The sequence below is a fragment of the Stenella coeruleoalba genome (assembly GCF_951394435.1).
Source record: "Stenella coeruleoalba genome assembly, contig: scaffold_93, whole genome shotgun sequence".
NCBI classification, from domain to species: domain Eukaryota; kingdom Metazoa; phylum Chordata; class Mammalia; order Artiodactyla; family Delphinidae; genus Stenella; species Stenella coeruleoalba.
The window spans coordinates 932,395-950,055 of NW_027646231.1; the positions used below are offsets into that span (position 1 = coordinate 932,395).

The 17,661-nt window shown below is 43.1% G+C and overlaps 1 long non-coding RNA gene across 1 annotated transcript in view; it reads left to right on the forward strand.

The window, feature by feature from the left end:
• The first annotated feature begins 5,312 nt into the window (after window positions 1-5,312).
• Window positions 5,313-17,661, forward strand: part of LOC307181248 — a 283,355-nt gene continuing 271,006 nt past the window's right edge. The window contains exon 1 of the long non-coding RNA XR_013826222.1: window positions 5,313-5,385. This is a non-coding gene — a long non-coding RNA (uncharacterized lncRNA). The remainder of the gene's footprint in view (window positions 5,386-17,661) is intronic.

Consider the following 17,661-nt stretch of genomic DNA (forward strand, 5'->3'; position numbering starts at 1 on the left):
CCGCAACACCGCAGGATGGCTTCAGGCCCTAATCTTGTTCCGGCACGGCACGCTGAGCCTTTGGTTATTTCCTCTTCCTGGTGGGAAATGAGAGTTAAATTTGCCCGTCCAGACACCTCCAGCTAGTCTCTCATTGGTTCTCGCTATTCCTGTTCATCTTCCGCAGAAATTGCAAACTGGGCCAAACAGGAGGTTAAAGGCGCTGACTCTCCAAGTGGGGAGAGTGTTAGTAAAGCGTCTGGAATGTTGCACCCGAGTACCAGAGGAGGAAAACTGAGACATATTCGAACACGTCTCCCGTTCACATGGTTGATCATACTTGGGTTCCACATGCATGTTTTAGCTGAAGGAAGAATACCTTAAACCTGGGTAGTTGAAACCCGTGGAATGGGTACCATGCAATATGACTTCAAAGGGTCTTCATTTGCTCACCAAACCTCTCCAATCCTATCACTGCTGCGTTTATGCCCCTGTACACATGCTTGATTCTCTTTCGGAGACATAGCAATCCATAGGTTTTAAGATACTTACTAGTCAGGTACATTCTTAGGCGTTTAATATGCGGTGTTGAGTCCATTTCGTTGAGCAAGGAGTAGCTCTTGTCTATTCCATATTTGGCTTAAGGAACTTTATCTGTGCTCATTTCAATCTCTGGTTTTATGCAGCACCCCAACTCACCTTTCCCCTTAAGCAAGCATAAGTTGGTTTTCTAAATTTGAGACCCTGTTCTGTTCTGTAATTCAGTTCCTGTGTAGCCAAGTTTACATTCCGTGTATTACTGATATCTTATGATGTTTCTTTTTCTGTGTGACTTATTTCAGTTAGAATCATCATACCTGAATCCACTCATTGTGCTGCTAAGGGCCTGATGACACAGATTTCATTGCTGAGTGATATTGCTTTGTAAGTAAATACCACAACTTCTTTATCCATTTTTCACTTTCTGCGATGTTGAACTTGTACTGTAAACGAGGTTCTTGTAAACAGAGCCGTTCCAAACTTTGGGGTGCCTGTGTCTTTTTGATTTTAATTTCCCTAAGCTATAGGACCATAAGTGAATATATTCAGGAAAAAACGCATACGCCCTTTTTGGCCAAGTGCATCATTGTGGACGTTCTGCCTCTTTTCCTATGCTTTCAATGCAATTCCAGTCTACCTCCTGAAATCGGTTTCCTGCAATTCTGCCCCGCTTTCAAGTCCTCTTGGCAGCCTTACTTCAGTATATTTTTGGACGATAGCTGTCATTTATAACTCTGCAGGTTTGTGAATTACAGTGCCCCTGAGCTCCTTTCTTCAACTCGCTTTCTTTTGAGCTGGCCGCAACACCGCAGGATGGCTTCAGGCCCTAATCTGGTTCCGGTACGGCACACTGAGCCTTTGGTTATTTCCTCTTCCTGGTGGGAAATGAGAGTTAAATTTGCCCGTCCAGACACCTCCAGCTAGCCTCTCATTGGTTCTCGCTATTCCTGTTCATCTTCCGCAGAAATTGCAAACTGGGCCAAACAGGAGGTTAAAGGCGCTGACTCTCCAAGTGGGGAGAGTGTTAGTAAAGCGTCTGGAATGTTGCACCCGAGTACCAGGGGAGGAAAACTGAGACATATTTGAACACGTCTCCCGATCACATGGTTGATCTTACTGTAGGTTCCACATGCATGTTTTAGCTGAAGGAAGAATACCTAAAACCTGGGTAGTTGAAACCCGTGGAATGGGTACCATGCAATATGACTTCAAAGGGTCTTCATTTGCTCACCGAACCTCTCCAATCCTATCACTGCTGCGTTTATGCCCCTGTACACATGCTTGATTCTCGTTCAGAGACATAGCAATCTATAGGTTTTAAGATACTTACTAGTCAGGTACATTCTTAGGCGTTTAATATGCGGTGTTGAGTCCATTTCGTTGAGCAAGGAGTAGCTCTTGTCTATTCCATATTTGGCTTAAGTAACTTTATCTGTGCTCATTTCAATCTCTGGTTTTATGCAGCACCCCAACTCACCTTTCCCCTTAAGCAAGCATAAGTTGGTTTTCTAAATTTGAGACCCTGTTCTGTTCTGTAATTCAGTTCCTGTGTAGCCAAGTTTACATTCCGTGTATTAGTGATATCTTATGATGTTTCTTTTTCTGTGTGACTTATTTCAGTTAGAATCATCGTACCTGAATCCACTCATTATGCTGCTACGGGCCTGATGACATAGATTTCATTGCTGAGTGATATTGCATTGTACGTAAGTACCACAAGTTCTTTATCCATTTTTCACTTTCTGTGATATTGAACTTGTACGGTAAACGAGATTCTTCTAAACAGAGGCGTCCCAAACTTTGGGGTGGCTGTGTCTTTCTGATTTTAATTTCCCTAAGCTATAGGACCATAAGTGGAAGTGCCCTAGGCTCTGTTGCTTTGTTTTTTAGATGTTTCAGGAAACACCATACACTTCTCCCAAGTGTCTGTTGGCAATTTACATCCCGCCCATCCGTATAACAAGGCTGCCAGTTCTCCATGGCCTGTCCTGCCTTTCTGGATTTTACACTTTTTTCAGATGGCCCTTTTGACCGGGGGGAAGTGAGACTTCATTTTAGTGCAGATTTCCTTTGCTAGTTTGCTTGGTTGGCCAAAAAGTGCGTATGCGTTTTTTCCTGAATATGTTCAAGAAAAAACGCATACGCCCTTTTTGGCCAAGTGCATCATTGTGGACGTTCTGCCTCTTTTCCTATGCTTTCAATGCAATTTCAGTCTACCTCCTGAAATCGGTTTCCTGCAATTCTGCCCCGCTTTCAAGTCCTCTTGGCAGCCTTACTTCAGTCTATTTTTGGACGATAGCTGTCATTTATAACTCTGCAGGTTTGTGAATTACAGTGCCCCTGAGCTCCTTTCTTCAACTCGCTTTCTTGTGACCTGGCCGCAACACCGCAGGATGGCGTCAGGCCCAAATCTCGTTCCGGCACGGCACGGTGAGACTTTGGTTAATTCCTCTTCCTGCTGGGAAATGAGAGTTAAATTTGCCCGTCCAGACACCTCCAGCTAGCCTCTCATTGGTTCTCGCTATTCCTGTTCATCTTCCCCAGAAATTGCAAACTGGGCCAAACAGGAGGTTAAAGGCGCTGACTCTCCAACTGGGGAGCGTGTTAGTAAAGCGTCTGGAATGTTGCACCCGAGTACCAGGGGAGGAAAACTGAGACATATTTGAACACATCTCCCGATCACATGGTTGATCATACTCTGGGTTCCACATGCATGTTTTAGCTGAAGGAAGAATACCTAAAACCTGGGTAGTTGAAACTCGTGGAATGGGTACCATGCAATATGACTTCAAAGGGTCTTCATTTGCTCACCGAACCTCTCCAATCCTATCACTGCTGCGTTTATGCCCCTGTACACATGCTTGATTCTCTTTCGGACACATAGCAATCCATAGGTTTTACGATACTTACTAGTCAGGTACATTCTTAGGCATTTAATATGCGGTGTTGAGTCCATTTCTTTGAGCAAGGAGTAGCTCTTGTCTATTCCATATTTGGCTTAAGGAACTTTATCTGTGCTCATTTCAATCTCTGGTTTTATGCAGCACCCTAACTCACCTTTCCCCTTAAGCAAGCATAAGTTGGTTTTCTAAATTTGAGACCCTGTTCTGTTCTGTAATTCAGTTCCTGTGTAGCCAAGTTTCCATTCCGTGTATTACTGATATCTTATGATGTTTCTTTTTCTGTGTGACTTATTTCAGTTAGAATCATCATACCTGAATCCACTCATTGTGCTGCTAAGGGCCTGATGACATAGATTTCATTGCTGAGTGATATTGCTTTTTAAGTAAATACCACAGCTTCTTTATCCATTTTTCATTTTCTGCGATGTTGAACTTGTACTGTAAACGAGGTTCTTGTAAACAGAGGCGTCCCAAACTTTGGGGTGGCTGTGTCTTTTTGATTTTAATTTCCCTAAGCTATAGGACCATAAGTGGAAGTGCCCTAGGCTCTGTTGCTTTGTTTTTTAGATGTTTCAGGAAACACCATACACTTCTCCCGAGTGTCTGTTGGCAATTTACATCCCGCCCATCAGCATAACAAGGCTCCCAGTTCTCCATGGCCTGTCCTGCCTTTCTGGATTTTACACTTTTTTCAGATGGCCCTTTTGACCGGGGGGAAGTGAGACTTCATTGTAGTGCAGATTTCCTTTGCAAGCTTGCTTGGTTGGCCAAAAAGGGCGTATGCGTTTTTTCCTGAATATATTCAGGAAAAAACGCATACGCCCTTTTTGGCCAAGTGCATCATTGTGGACGTTCTGCCTCTTTTCCTATGCTTTCAATGCAATTCCAGTCTACCTCCTGAAATCGGTTTCCTGCAATGCTGCCCCGCATTCAAGTCCTCTTGGCAGCCTTACTTCAGTCTATTTTTGGACGATAGCTGTCATTTATAACTCTGCAGGTTTGTGAATTACAGTGCCCCTGAGCTCCTTTCTTCAACTCGCTTTCTTGTGAGCTGGCCGCAACACCGCAGGATGGCTTCAGGCCCTAATCTGGTTCTGGCACGGCACGCTGAGCCTTTGGTTAATTCCTCTTCCTGGTGGGAAATGAGAGTTAAATTTGCCCGTCCAGACACCTCCAGCTAGCCTCTCATTGGTTCTCGCTATTCCTGTTCATCTTCCGCAGAAATTGCAAACTGGGCCAAACAGGAGGTTAAAGGGACTGACTCTCCAAGTGGGGAGAGTGTTAGTAAAGCGTCTGGAATGTTGCACCCGAGTACCAGGGTACGAAAACTGAGACATATTTGAACACGTCTCCCGATCACATGGTTGATCATACTCTGGGTTCCACATGCATGTTTTAGCTGAAGGAAGAATACCTAAAACCTGGGTAGTTGAAACTCGTGGAATGGGTACCATGCAATATGACTTCAAAGGGTCTTCATTTGCTCACCGAACCTCTCCAATCCTATCACTGCTGCGTTTATGCCCCTGTACACATGCTTGATTCTCTTTCGGACACATAGCAATCCATAGGTTTTACGATACTTACTAGTCAGGTACATTCTTAGGCATTTAATATGCGGTGTTGAGTCCATTTCTTTGAGCAAGGAGTAGCTCTTGTCTATTCCATATTTGGCTTAAGGAACTTTATCTGTGCTCATTTCAATCTCTGGTTTTATGCAGCACCCCAACTCACCTTTCCCCTTAAGCAAGCATAAGTTGGTTTTCTAAATTTGAGACCCTGTTCTGTTCTGTAATTCAGTTCCTGTGTAGCCAAGTTTACATTCCGTGTATTACTGATATCTTATGATGTTTCTTTTTCTGTGTGACTTATTTCAGTTAGAATCATCATACCTGAATCCACTCATTGTGCTGCTAAGGGCCTGATGACATAGATTTCATTGCTGAGTGATATTGCTTTTTAAGTAAATACCACAGCTTCTTTATCCATTTTTCATTTTCTGCGATGTTGAACTTGTACTGTAAACGAGGTTCTTGTAAACAGAGGCGTCCCAAACTTTGGGGTGGCTGTGTCTTTTTGATTTTAATTTCCCTAAGCTATAGGACCATAAGTGGAAGTGCCCTAGGCTCTGTTGCTTTGTTTTTTCGATGTTTCAGGAAACACCATACACTTCTCCCGAGTGTCTGTTGGCAATTTACATCCCGCCCATCAGCATAACAAGGCTCCCAGTTCTCCATGGCCTGTCCTGCCTTTCTGGATTTTACACTTTTTTCAGATGGCCCTTTTGACCGGGGGGAAGTGAGACTTCATTGTAGTGCAGATTTCCTTTGCAAGCTTGCTTGGTTGGCCAAAAAGGGCGTATGCGTTTTTTCCTGAATATATTCAGGAAAAAACGCATACGCCCTTTTTGGCCAAGTGCATCATTGTGGACGTTCTGCCTCTTTTCCTATGCTTTCAATGCAATTCCAGTCTACCTCCTGAAATCGGTTTCCTGCAATGCTGCCCCGCATTCAAGTCCTCTTGGCAGCCTTACTTCAGTCTATTTTTGGACGATAGCTGTCATTTATAACTCTGCAGGTTTGTGAATTACAGTGCCCCTGAGCTCCTTTCTTCAACTCGCTTTCTTGTGAGCTGGCCGCAACACCGCAGGATGGCTTCAGGCCCTAATCTGGTTCTGGCACGGCACGCTGAGCCTTTGGTTAATTCCTCTTCCTGGTGGGAAATGAGAGTTAAATTTGCCCGTCCAGACACCTCCAGCTAGCCTCTCATTGGTTCTCGCTATTCCTGTTCATCTTCCGCAGAAATTGCAAACTGGGCCAAACAGGAGGTTAAAGGGACTGACTCTCCAAGTGGGGAGAGTGTTAGTAAAGCGTCTGGAATGTTGCACCCGAGTACCAGGGTACGAAAACTGAGACATATTTGAACACGTCTCCCGATCACATGGTTGATCATACTCTGGGTTCCACATGCATGTTTTAGCTGAAGGAAGAATACCTAAAACCTGGGTAGTTGAAACCCTGTAATGGGTACCATGCAATATGACTTCAAAGGGTCTTCATTTGCTCACCGAACCTCTCCAATCCTATCACTCCTGCGTTTATGACCCTGTACACATGCTTGATTCTCTTTCGGAGACATAGCAATCCATAGGTTTTAAGATACTTACTAGTCAGGTACATTCTTAGGCGTTTAATATGCGGTGTTGAGTCCATTTCGTTGAGCAAGGAGTAGCTCTTGTCTATTCCATATTTGGCTTAAGGAACTTTATCTGTGCTCATTTCAATCTCTGGTTTTATGCAGCACCCCAACTCACCTTTCCCCTTAAGCAAGCATAAGTTGGTTTTCTAAATTTGAGACCCTGTTCTGTTCTGTAATTCAGTTCCTGTGTAGCCAAGTTTACATTCCGTGTATTACTGATATCTTATGATGTTTCTTTTTCTGTGTGACTTATTTCAGTTAGAATCATCATACCTGAATCCACTCATTGTGCTGCTAAGGGCCTGATGACACAGATTTCATTGCTGAGTGATATTGCTTTGTAAGTAAATACCACAACTTCTTTATCCATTTTTCACTTTCTGCGATGTTGAACTTGTACTGTAAACGAGGTTCTTGTAAACAGAGCCGTTTGAAACGTTGGGGTGGCTGTGTCTTTTTGATTTTAAATTCCCTAAGCTATAGGACCATAAGTGGAAGTGCCCTAGGCTCTGTTGCTTTGTTTTTTAGATGTTTCAGGAAACACCATACACTTCTCCCAAGTGTCTGTTGGCAATTTACATCCCGCCCATCAGCATAACAAGGCTCCCAGTTCTCCATGGCCTGTCCTGCCTTTCTGGATTTTACACTTTTTTCAGATGGCCCTTTTGACCGGGGGGAAGTGAGACTTCATTGTAGTGCAGATTTCCTTTGCAAGCTTGCTTGGTTGGCCAAAAAGGGCATATGCGTTTTTTCCTGAATATATTCAGGAAAAAACGCATACGCCCTTTTTGGCCAAGTGCATCATTGTGGACGTTCTGCCTCTTTTCCTATGCTTTCAATGCAATTCCAGTCTACCTCCTGAAATCGGTTTCCTGCAATGCTGCCCCGCTTTCAAGTCCTCTTGGCAGCCTTTCTTCAGTCTATTTTTGGACGATAGCTGTCATTTATAACTCTGCAGGTTTGTGAATTACAGTGCCCCTGAGCTCCTTTCTTCAACTCGCTTTCTTGTGACCTGGCCGCAACACCGCAGGATGGCTTCAGGCCCTAATCTTGTTCCGGTATGGCACACTGAGCCTTTGGTTATTTCCTCTTCCTGGTGGGAAATGAGAGTTAAATTTGCCCGTCCAGACACCTCCAGCTAGCCTCTCATTGGTTCTCGCTATTCCTGTTCATCTTCCGCAGAAATTGCAAACTGGGCCAAACAGGAGGTTAAAGGCGCTGACTCTCCAAGTGGGGAGAGTGTTAGTAAAGCGTCTGGAATGTTGCACCCGAGTACCAGGGGAGGAAAACTGAGACATATTTGAACAGGTCTCCCGATCACATGGTTGATCATACTCTGGGTTCCACATGCATGTTTTAGCTGAAGGAAGAATACCTTAAACCTGGGTAGTTGAAACCCGTGGAATGGGTACCATGCAATATGACTTCAAAGGGTCTTCATTTGCTCACCGAACCTCTCCAATCCTATCACTGCTGCGTTTATGCTCCTGTACACACGCTTGATTCTCTTTTGGAGACATAGCAATCCATAGGTTTTAAGATACTTACTAGACAGGTACATTCTTAGGCGTTTAATATGCGGTGTTGAGTCCATTTCGTTGAGCAAGGAGTAGCTCTTGTCTATTCCATATTTGGCTTAAGGAATTTTATCTGTGCTCATTTCAATCTCTGGTTTTATGCAGCACCCCAACTCACCTTTACCCTTAAGCAAGCATAAGTTGGTTTTCTGAATTTGAGACCCTGTTCTGTTCTGTAATTCAGTTCCTGTGTAGCCAAGTTTACATTCCGTGTATTAGTGATATCTTATGATGTTTCTTTTTCTGTCTGACTTATTTCAGTTAGAATCATCATACCTGAATCCACTCATTGTGCTGCTAAGGGCCTGATGACATAGATTTCATTGCTGAGTGTTATTGCTTTGTAAGTAAATACCACAGCTTCTTTATCCATTTTTCACTTTCTGCGATGTTGAACTTGTACTGTAAACGAGGTTCTTGTAAACAGAGGCGTCCCAAACTTTGGGGTGGCTGTGTCTTTTTTATTTTAATTTCCGTAAGCTATAGGACCATAAGTGGAAGTGCCCTAGGCTCTGTTGATTTGTTTTTTTGATGTTTCAGGAAACACCATACACTTCTCCCGAGTGTCTGTTGGCAATTTACATCCCGCCCATCAGCATAACAAGGCTCCCAGTTCTCCATGGCCTGTCCTGCCTTTCTGGGTTTTACACTTTTTTCAGATGGCCCTTTTGACCGGGGGGAAGTGAGACTTCATTGTAGTGCAGATTTCCTTTGCAAGCTTGCTTGGTTGGCCCAAAAGTGCGTATGCGTTTTTTCCTGAATATATTCAGGAAAAAACACATACGCCCTTTTTGGCCAAGTGCATCATTGTCGAGTTTCTGACTCTCTTCATATGCTTTCAATGCAATTCCAGTCTACCTCCTGAAATTGGTTTCCTGCAATTCTGCCTTGCTTTCAATGCCTCTTCATAGCCTTACCTCAATATATTTTTTAAAAATAGTTGGCCTTTATAACTCTGCAGGTTTTTGAATTGCAGTGGCCCTTAGCTCCATTTTTTAGCTCTTATTTTTGTGGTGTTGTCCCATAACCACAGGATTCCTTGAAGCCCTATTTTTCTTCTGGGGCACCTGCTGTGCCTTTGGTTAATTCTTCTTACTGATGTGATATTAGAGTGACATGTGCCCATTGAAACCGCTACAGCTAGTTTCTCACTGGTTCCCCCTATTCCCATTCATCCTCTGCACTAACTGCAGACTGTGCGATACCAGAACTTAAAGGCATTGACTCCATGTGGGGATGTTGTTAGTAAAGCGGCTGGAATGTCGATCCGGAGCCCCAGGAGAGGAAAAATGAGGTGCGTTTTAGAAACCTTTCCCAATCATATGGTATACCAGTCGCTGGGTTTCCCAAGCATGGTTTAGCTGTAGGAAGATTCCCTTCAACCTGGAGTGTTGGGACCCTTGGAATGAGTAGCATGAAGTATTGCATTAAACTTTCGGCAGTTGCTCACCAAAGCTCACCAATCCTCTCAGCCCCAAGTGTCCAGCCTTATGTCTTATCCAGCTGTGGGTTTATATGTGGTCAATCCAGGTTGCATCACAGCCCCTGAGCGAATTTTGTAAGAATTTTTCTCTCTTTCATTGTTTCAGCGTTTTGTTTTTAAAATTTATTTCTATAATGGGGTTTAGCTCCTTTTCACTGCTGTGTTTGTGCCGCTCTGCACACACTTGATTCCCTTATGGAGATATATCAATACATGGGTTTTAAGATTCTTATTCCTCAGATATATTTCTCTGCGGTGTATAGGGTGTGTTGAGGCCTGTTCATTGAGCAAGGTGTAGATCTTGTCTAATACCTATTTGGTTTATTGAACGGTATCTGTGCTAATTTCAAACTCTGGTTTTATGCATCACCCCACCTCTCCTTTCCCCTTAAGCTGACATAAGTGTGTTTTCTAAATGTGAGACACTGTTCTGTTCTGTAATTCATTTCTTGTGCAGCCATATTTACCCTCCCTCTATAAGTGATATCTTATGATATGTTTCTTTTTCTGTTTGACTTATTTCAAGTAGTATTATCGGACCTAAATCCACTCTTTATCCTTCTACTAGCCTTATTACATTGATTTCATGGTGAAGAGATATTCCATTGTACATAAGTACCACATCTTCTTTATCCATTGTTCTCTTTCCTGGGATATTTAAGGTGTACTGAAGTTGAGGTTCTTGTAAACAGAGTAGCCCTAAACTGTGGTGTGCTTGTGTCTTGTTGATTTTTAGACTTCCCTAGATATACTCCCATGATTGGAAGTGTCCTATGCTCTGTAGCTCTGTTTTTTAGATGATTTAGGAACCACCATACACTTCTCCAGAGTGGCTCTCGGCAGTTCACACACTGCCCATCAGCGTATAAAGGCTCCCTGTTCTCCATGGCCTGTCCTGCATTTCTGGTTTTTACAATTTTTTAGGATGGCCCTTTTGACCGGTGGGAAGTGAGACTTCTTTGTTGTGCACATTTGCATTGCTTGCTTGCTTCGTTGCCCATAAAGTGCGTATGCGTTTTTTCCTGGATATAATCAGGAAAAAACGCATACGCCCTTTTGGGCCAACTGCATCATTGTCGAAATTCTGCCGCTTTTCATGTGCGTTAAAGACGAGTCCAATCTATCTCTTGAAATCTGTTTCTTGCAATTCTGTCTTGCATTCAGATCCTCTTCTTTGCCTTACCTCAACATATTTTTGGACGTTAGTTTTCATTTATAACTCTGCAGGTTTGTGAATTGCAGTGACCCTGAGCTCCATTTTTTAAGTTGCTCTTTTGTGAGCTGGCCTCAAACCCGCAGGATTGCTTCAGGCCCTATTTTGGCTCCGGCGAGGCAGGCTGAGCCTTTTTTGTATTTACAGATATAAGCATGGAAATAATTTATTCATATAAATACATGTATGTGCAGGGAATAATTGTTTTTTCTGTTTTATTTTTTAAATTTTATTTCTTTTTAATTTTGAATTTTATTTTATATTTTTATACAGCAGGTTCTTATTGGTTATCTATTTTATACATATAAATGTATACATGCCAATCCCAGTCTCTCAACTCCTCCCACCACCACCCTCCAACAGCTTTCCCCCCTTGTTGTCCATACGTTTGTTGTCTACATCTGTTGCTCTATTTATGCCTTGCAAAATGGTTAATCTGTACAGTTTTTCTAGGTTCCACATATATGCATGAATATACAAGATTTGTTTTTCTCTTTCTGACTTACTTCACTCTGTATGACAGTCTCTAGATCCATCGACGTCTCTACAAATGACCCAATTTCATTCCTTTTCATGGCTTAGTAATATTCCATTTTATATATGTACCACAGCTTTATGCATTCGTCTGTCTGTGGGCATTTAGGTTGCTTCCATTACCTCGATATTGTAAATAGTGATGCAATGAACATTGCGGTGAATGACTCTTTTTGATTTATGGTTTTGTCTGGGTATATGTCCAGTACTGGGATTGCTGTATCATATGGTAATTCTATTGTTAGTTTCTTAAGAAATTCCATATTGTTCTCCATAATGACTGTATCAATTTATATTCCCAACAATAGTGGAAGAGGGTTCCTTTTCTCCACACCCTTTCCAGCATTTTTTGTTTGTAGATTTTCAATGATGCCTATTCTACCAGGTGTGAGGTGATACCTCATTGTTGAATCCATTTCGTTGAGCAAGGGGTAGCTCTTGTCTATTACATATTTGGCTTATGGAACGGTATCTGTGCTAATTTCAAACTCTGCTTTTATGCAGCACCCCAACTCACCTTCCCCCTTAAGCAGGCATAAGTTGGTTTTCTAAACTTGAGACCCTGTTCTGTTTTGTAATTCAGTTCATGTGTAGCCAAGTTCACATTCCGTGTATTAGTGATACCTTATGATGTTTCTTTTTCTGTGTGACTTATTTCACTTAGAATCATCGTGCCTCAATGCACTCATTATGCTGGTACAGGCCTGGTGACATAGATTTCATTGCTGAGTGGTATTCTGTTGTACAGAAGTACCGCAACTTCTTTATCCATTATTTGCTCTCTGGGATATTTAACTTGTGCCGTAGAAGAGATTCCTGTAAAAAGAGCCGTCCCAAATTTTGGGGTTGCTGTGTCTTTTTGATATTAATTTCCCTAAGCTATAGGACCATAAGTGGAAGTGCCCTAGGCTCTGTTGCTTTGTTTTTTAGATGTTTCAGGAAACACCATACACTTCTCCCCAGTGTCTGTTGGCAATTTACATCCCGCCCATCAGCATAACAAGGCTCCCAGTTCTCCATGGCCTGTCCTGCCTTTCTGGATTTTACACTTTATTCTGATGGCCCTTTTGACCGGGGGGAAGTGAGACTTCATTGTAGTGCAGATTTCCTTTGCAAGCTTGCTTGGTTGGCCAAAAAGGGTGTATGCGTTTTTTCCTGAATATATTCAGGAGAAAACGCATATGCCCTTTTGGCAAAGTGCATCATTGTGGACGTTCTGCCTCTTTTCCTACGCTTTCAATGCAATTCCAGTCTACCTCCTGAAATCGGTTTCCTGCAATTCTGCCCCGCTTTCAAGTCCTCTTGGCAGCCTTACTTCAGTCTATTTTTGGACGATAGCTGTCATTTATAACTCTGCAGGTTTGTGAATTACAGTGCCCCTGAGCTCCTTTCTTCAACTCGCTTTCTTTTGAGCTGGCCGCAACACCGCAGGATGGCTTCAGGCCCTAATCTGGTTCCGGCCCGGCATGCTGAGCCTTTGGTTATTTCCTCTTCCTGGTGGGAAATGAGAGTTAAATTTGCCCGTCCAGACACCTCCAGCTAGCCTCTCATTGGTTCTCGCTATTCCTGTTCATCTTCCGCAGAAATTGCAAACTGGGCCAAACAGGAGGTTAAAGGCGCTGACTTTCCAAGTGGGGAGAGTGTTAGTAAAGCGTCTGGAATGTTGCACCCGAGTACCAGGGGAGGAAAACTGAGACATATTTGAACACGTCTCCCGTTCACATGGTTGATCATACTTGGGTTCCACATGCATGTTTTAGCTGAAGGAAGAATACCTAAAACCTGGGTAGTTGAAACCCGTGGAATGGGTACCATGCAATATGACTTCAAAGGGTCTTCATTTGCTCACCGAACCTCTCCAATCCTATCACTGCTGCGTTTATGCCCCTGTAGACATGCTTGATTCTCTTTTGGAGACATAGCAATCCATAGGTTTTACGATACTTACTAGTCAGGTACATTCTTAGGCGTTTAATATGCGGTGTTGAGTCCATTTCGTTGAGCAAGGAGTAGCTCTTGTCTATTCCATATTTGGCTTAAGGAACTTTATCTGTGCTCATTTCAATCTCTGGTTTTATGCAGCACCCCAACTCACCTTTCCCCTTAAGCAAGCATAAGTTGGTTTTCTAAATTTGAGACCCTGTTCTGTTCTGTAATTCAGTTCCTGTGTAGCCAAGTTTACATTCCGTGTATTACTGATATCTTATGATGTTTCTTTTTCTGTGTGACTTATTTCAGTTAGAATCATCATACCTGAATCCACTCATTGTGCTGCTAAGGGCCTGATGACACAGATTTCATTGCTGAGTGATATTGCTTTGTAAGTAAATACCACAACTTTTTTATCCATTTTTCAATTTCTGCGATGTTGAACTTGTACTGTAAACGAGGTTCTTGTAAACAGAGCCGTTCGAAACTTTGGGGTGTCTGTGTTTTTTTGATTTTAAATTCCCTAAGCTATAGGACCATAAGTGGAAGTGCCCTAGGCTCTGTTGCTTTGTTTTTTAGATGTTTCAGGAAACACCATACACTTCTCCCCAGTGTTTGTTGGCAATTTACATCCCGCCCTTCAGCATAACAAGGCTCCCAGTTCTCCATGGCCTGTCCTGCCTTTCTGAATTTTACACTTTTTTCAGATGGCCCTTTTGACTGGGGGGAAGTGAGACTTCATTGTAGTGCAGATTTCCTTTGCAAGCTTGCTTGGTTGGCCAAAAAGTGCGTATGCGTTTTTTCCTGAATATATTCAGGAAAAAACGCATACGCCCGTTTTGGCCAAGTGCATCATTGTGGACGTTCTGCCTCTTTTCCTATGCTTTCAATGCAATTCCAGTCTACCTCCTGAAATCGGTTTCCTGCAATTCTGCCCCGCTTTCAAGTCCTCTTGGCAGCCTTACTTCAGTCTATTTTTGGACGATAGCTGTCATTTATAACTCTGCAGGTTTGTGAATTACAGTGCCCCTGAGCTCCTTTCTTCAACTCGCTTTCTTTTGAGCTGGCCGCAACACTGCATGATGGCTTCAGGCCCTAATCTGGTTCCGGCACGGCACACTGAGCCTTTGGTTATTTCCTCTTCCTGGTGGGAAATGAGAGTTAAATTTGCCCGTCCAGACACCTCCAGCTAGCCTCTCATTGGTTCTCGCTATTCCTGTTCATCTTCCGCAGAAATTGCAAACTGGGCCAAAGAGGAGGTTAAAGGCGCTGACTTTCCAAGTTGGGAGAGTGTTAGTAAAGCGTGTGGAATGTTGCACCCGAGTACCAGGGGAGGAAAACCGAGACATATTTGAACACGTCTCCCATTCACATGGTTGATCATACTTGGGTTCCACATGCATGTTTTAGCTGAAGGAAGAATACCTAAAACCTGGGTAGTTGAAACCCGTGGAATGGGTACCATGCAATATGACTTCAAAGGGTCTTCATTTGCTCACCGAACCTCTCCAATCCTATCACTGCTGCGTTTATGCCCCTGTACACATGCTTGATTCTCTTTCGGAGACATAGCAATCCATAGGTTTTAAGATACTTACTAGTTAGGTACATTCTTAGGCGTTTAATATGGGGTGTTGAGTCCATTTCGTTGAGCAAGGTGTAGCTCTTGTCTATTCCATATTTGGCTTAAGGAACTTTATCTGTGCTCATTTCAATCTCTGGTTTTATGCAGCACCCCAACTCACCTTTCCCCTTAAGCAAGCATAAGTTGGTTTTCTAAATTTGAGACCCTGTTCTGTTCTGTAATTCAGTTCCTGTGTAGCCAAGTTTACATTCCGTGTATTACTGATATCTTATGATGTTTCTTTTTCTGTGTGACTTATTTCAGTGAGAATCATCATACCTGAATCCACTCATTGTGCTGCTAAGGGCCTGATGACACAGATTTCATTGCTGAGTGATATTGCTTTGTGAGTAAATACCACAACTTCTTTATCCATTTTTCAATTTCTGCGATGTTGAACTTGTACTGTAAACGAGGTTCTTGTAAACAGAGGCGTCCCAAACTTTGGGGTGGCTGTGTCTTTTTGATTTTAATTTCCCTAAGCTATAGGACCATAAGTGGCAGTGCCCTAGGCTCTGTTGCTTTGTTTTTTAGATGTTTCAGGAAACACCATACACTTCTCCTGAGTGTCTGTTGGTAACTTACATCCCGCCCATCAGCATAACAAGGCTCCCAGTTCTCCATGGCCTGTCCTGCCTTTCTGGATTTTACACTTTTTTCAGATGGCCCTTTTGACCGGGGGGAAGTGAGACTTCATTGTAGTGCAGATTTCCTTTGCAAGCTTGCTTGGTTGGCCAAAAAGGGCGTATGCGTTTTTTCCTGAATATATTCAGGAAAAAACGCATACGCCCTTTTTGACCAAGTGCATCATTGTGGACGTTCTGCCTCTTTTCCTATGCTTTCAATGCAATTCCAGTCTACCTCCTGAAATTGGTTTCCTGCAATTCTGCCCCGCTTTCAAGACCTCTTGGCAGCCTTACTTCAGTCTATTTTTGGACGATAGCTGTCATTTATAACTCTGCAGGTTTGTGAATTACAGTGCCCCTGAGCTCCTTTCTTCAACTCGCTTTCTTGTGAGCTGGCCGCAACACCGCAGGATGGCTTCAGGCCCTAATCTGGTTCCGGCACGGCACACTGAGTCTTTGGTTATTTCCTCTTCCTGGTGGGAAATGAGAGTTAAATTTGCCCGTCCAGACACCTCCAGCTAGCCTCTCATTGGTTCTCGCTATTCCTGTTCATCTTCCGCAGAAATTGCAAACTGGGCCAAACAGGAGGTTAAAGGCGCTGACTCTCCAAGTGGGGAGAGTGTTAGTAAAGCGTCTGGAATGTTGCACCCGAGTACCAGGGGAGGAAAACTGAGACATATTTGAACACGTCTCCCGTTCACATGGTTGATCATACTTGGGTTCCACATGCATCTTTTAGCTGAAGGAAGAATACCTTAAACCTGGGTATTTGAAACCCGTGGAATGGGTACCATGCAATATGACTTCAAAGGGTCTTCATTTGCTCACCGAACCTCTCCAATCCTATCACTGCTGCGTTTATGCCCCTGTACACATGCCTGATTCTCTTTCGGAGACATAGCAATCCATAGGTTTTAAGATACTTACTAATCAGGTACATTCTTAGGCGTTTCATATGCGGTGTTGAGTCCATTTCGTTGAGCAAGGAGTAGCTCTTGTCTATTCCATATTTGGCTTAAGGAACTTTATCTGTGCTCATTTCAATCTCTGGTTTTATGCAGCACCCCAACTCACCTTTACCCTTAAGCAAGCATAAGTTGGTTTTCTAAATTTGAGACCCTGTTCTGTTCTGTAATTCAGTTCCTGTGTAGCCAAGTTTACATTCCGTGTATTACTGATATCTTATGATGTTTCTTTTTCTGTGTGACTTATTTCAGTTAGAATCATCATACCTGAATCCACTCATTGTGCTGCTAAGGGCCTGATGACACAGATTTCATTGCTGAGTGATATTGCTTTGTAAGTAAATACCACAACTTTTTTATCCATTTTTCACTTTCTGCGATGTTGAACTTGTACTGTAAACGAGGTTCTTGTAAACAGAGCCGTTCGAAACTTTGGGGTGGCTGTGTCTTTTTGATTTTAAATTCCCTAAGCTATAGGACCATAAGTGGAAGTGCCCTAGGTTCTGTTGCTTTGTTTTTTAGATGTTTCAGGAAACACCATACACTTCTCCGGAGTGGTTGTTGGCAATTTACATCCCGCCCTTCAGCATAACAAGGCTCCCAGTTCTCCATGGCCTGTCCTGCCTTTCTGGATTTTACACTTTTTTCAGATGGCCCTTTTGACCGGGGGGAAGTGAGACTTCATTGTAGTGCAGATTTCCCTTGCAAGCTTGCTTGGTTGGCCAAAAAGGGCGTATGCGTTTTTTCCTGAATATATTCAGGAAAAAACGCATATGCCCTTTTTGGCCAAGTGCATCATTGTGGACGTTCTGCCTCTTTTCCTATGCTTTCAATGCAATTCCAGTCTACCTCCTGAAATCGGTTTCCTGCAATTCTGCCCCGCTTTCAAGTCCTCTTGGCAGCCTTACTTCAGTCTATTTTTGAACGATAGCTGTCATTTATAACTCTGCAGGTTTGTGAATTACAGTGCCCCTGAGCTCCTTTCTTCAACTCGCTTTCTTTTGAGCTGGCCGCAACACTGCAGGATGGCTTCAGGCCCTAATCTGGTTCCGGCATGGCACACTGAGCCTTTGGTTAATTCCTCTTCCTG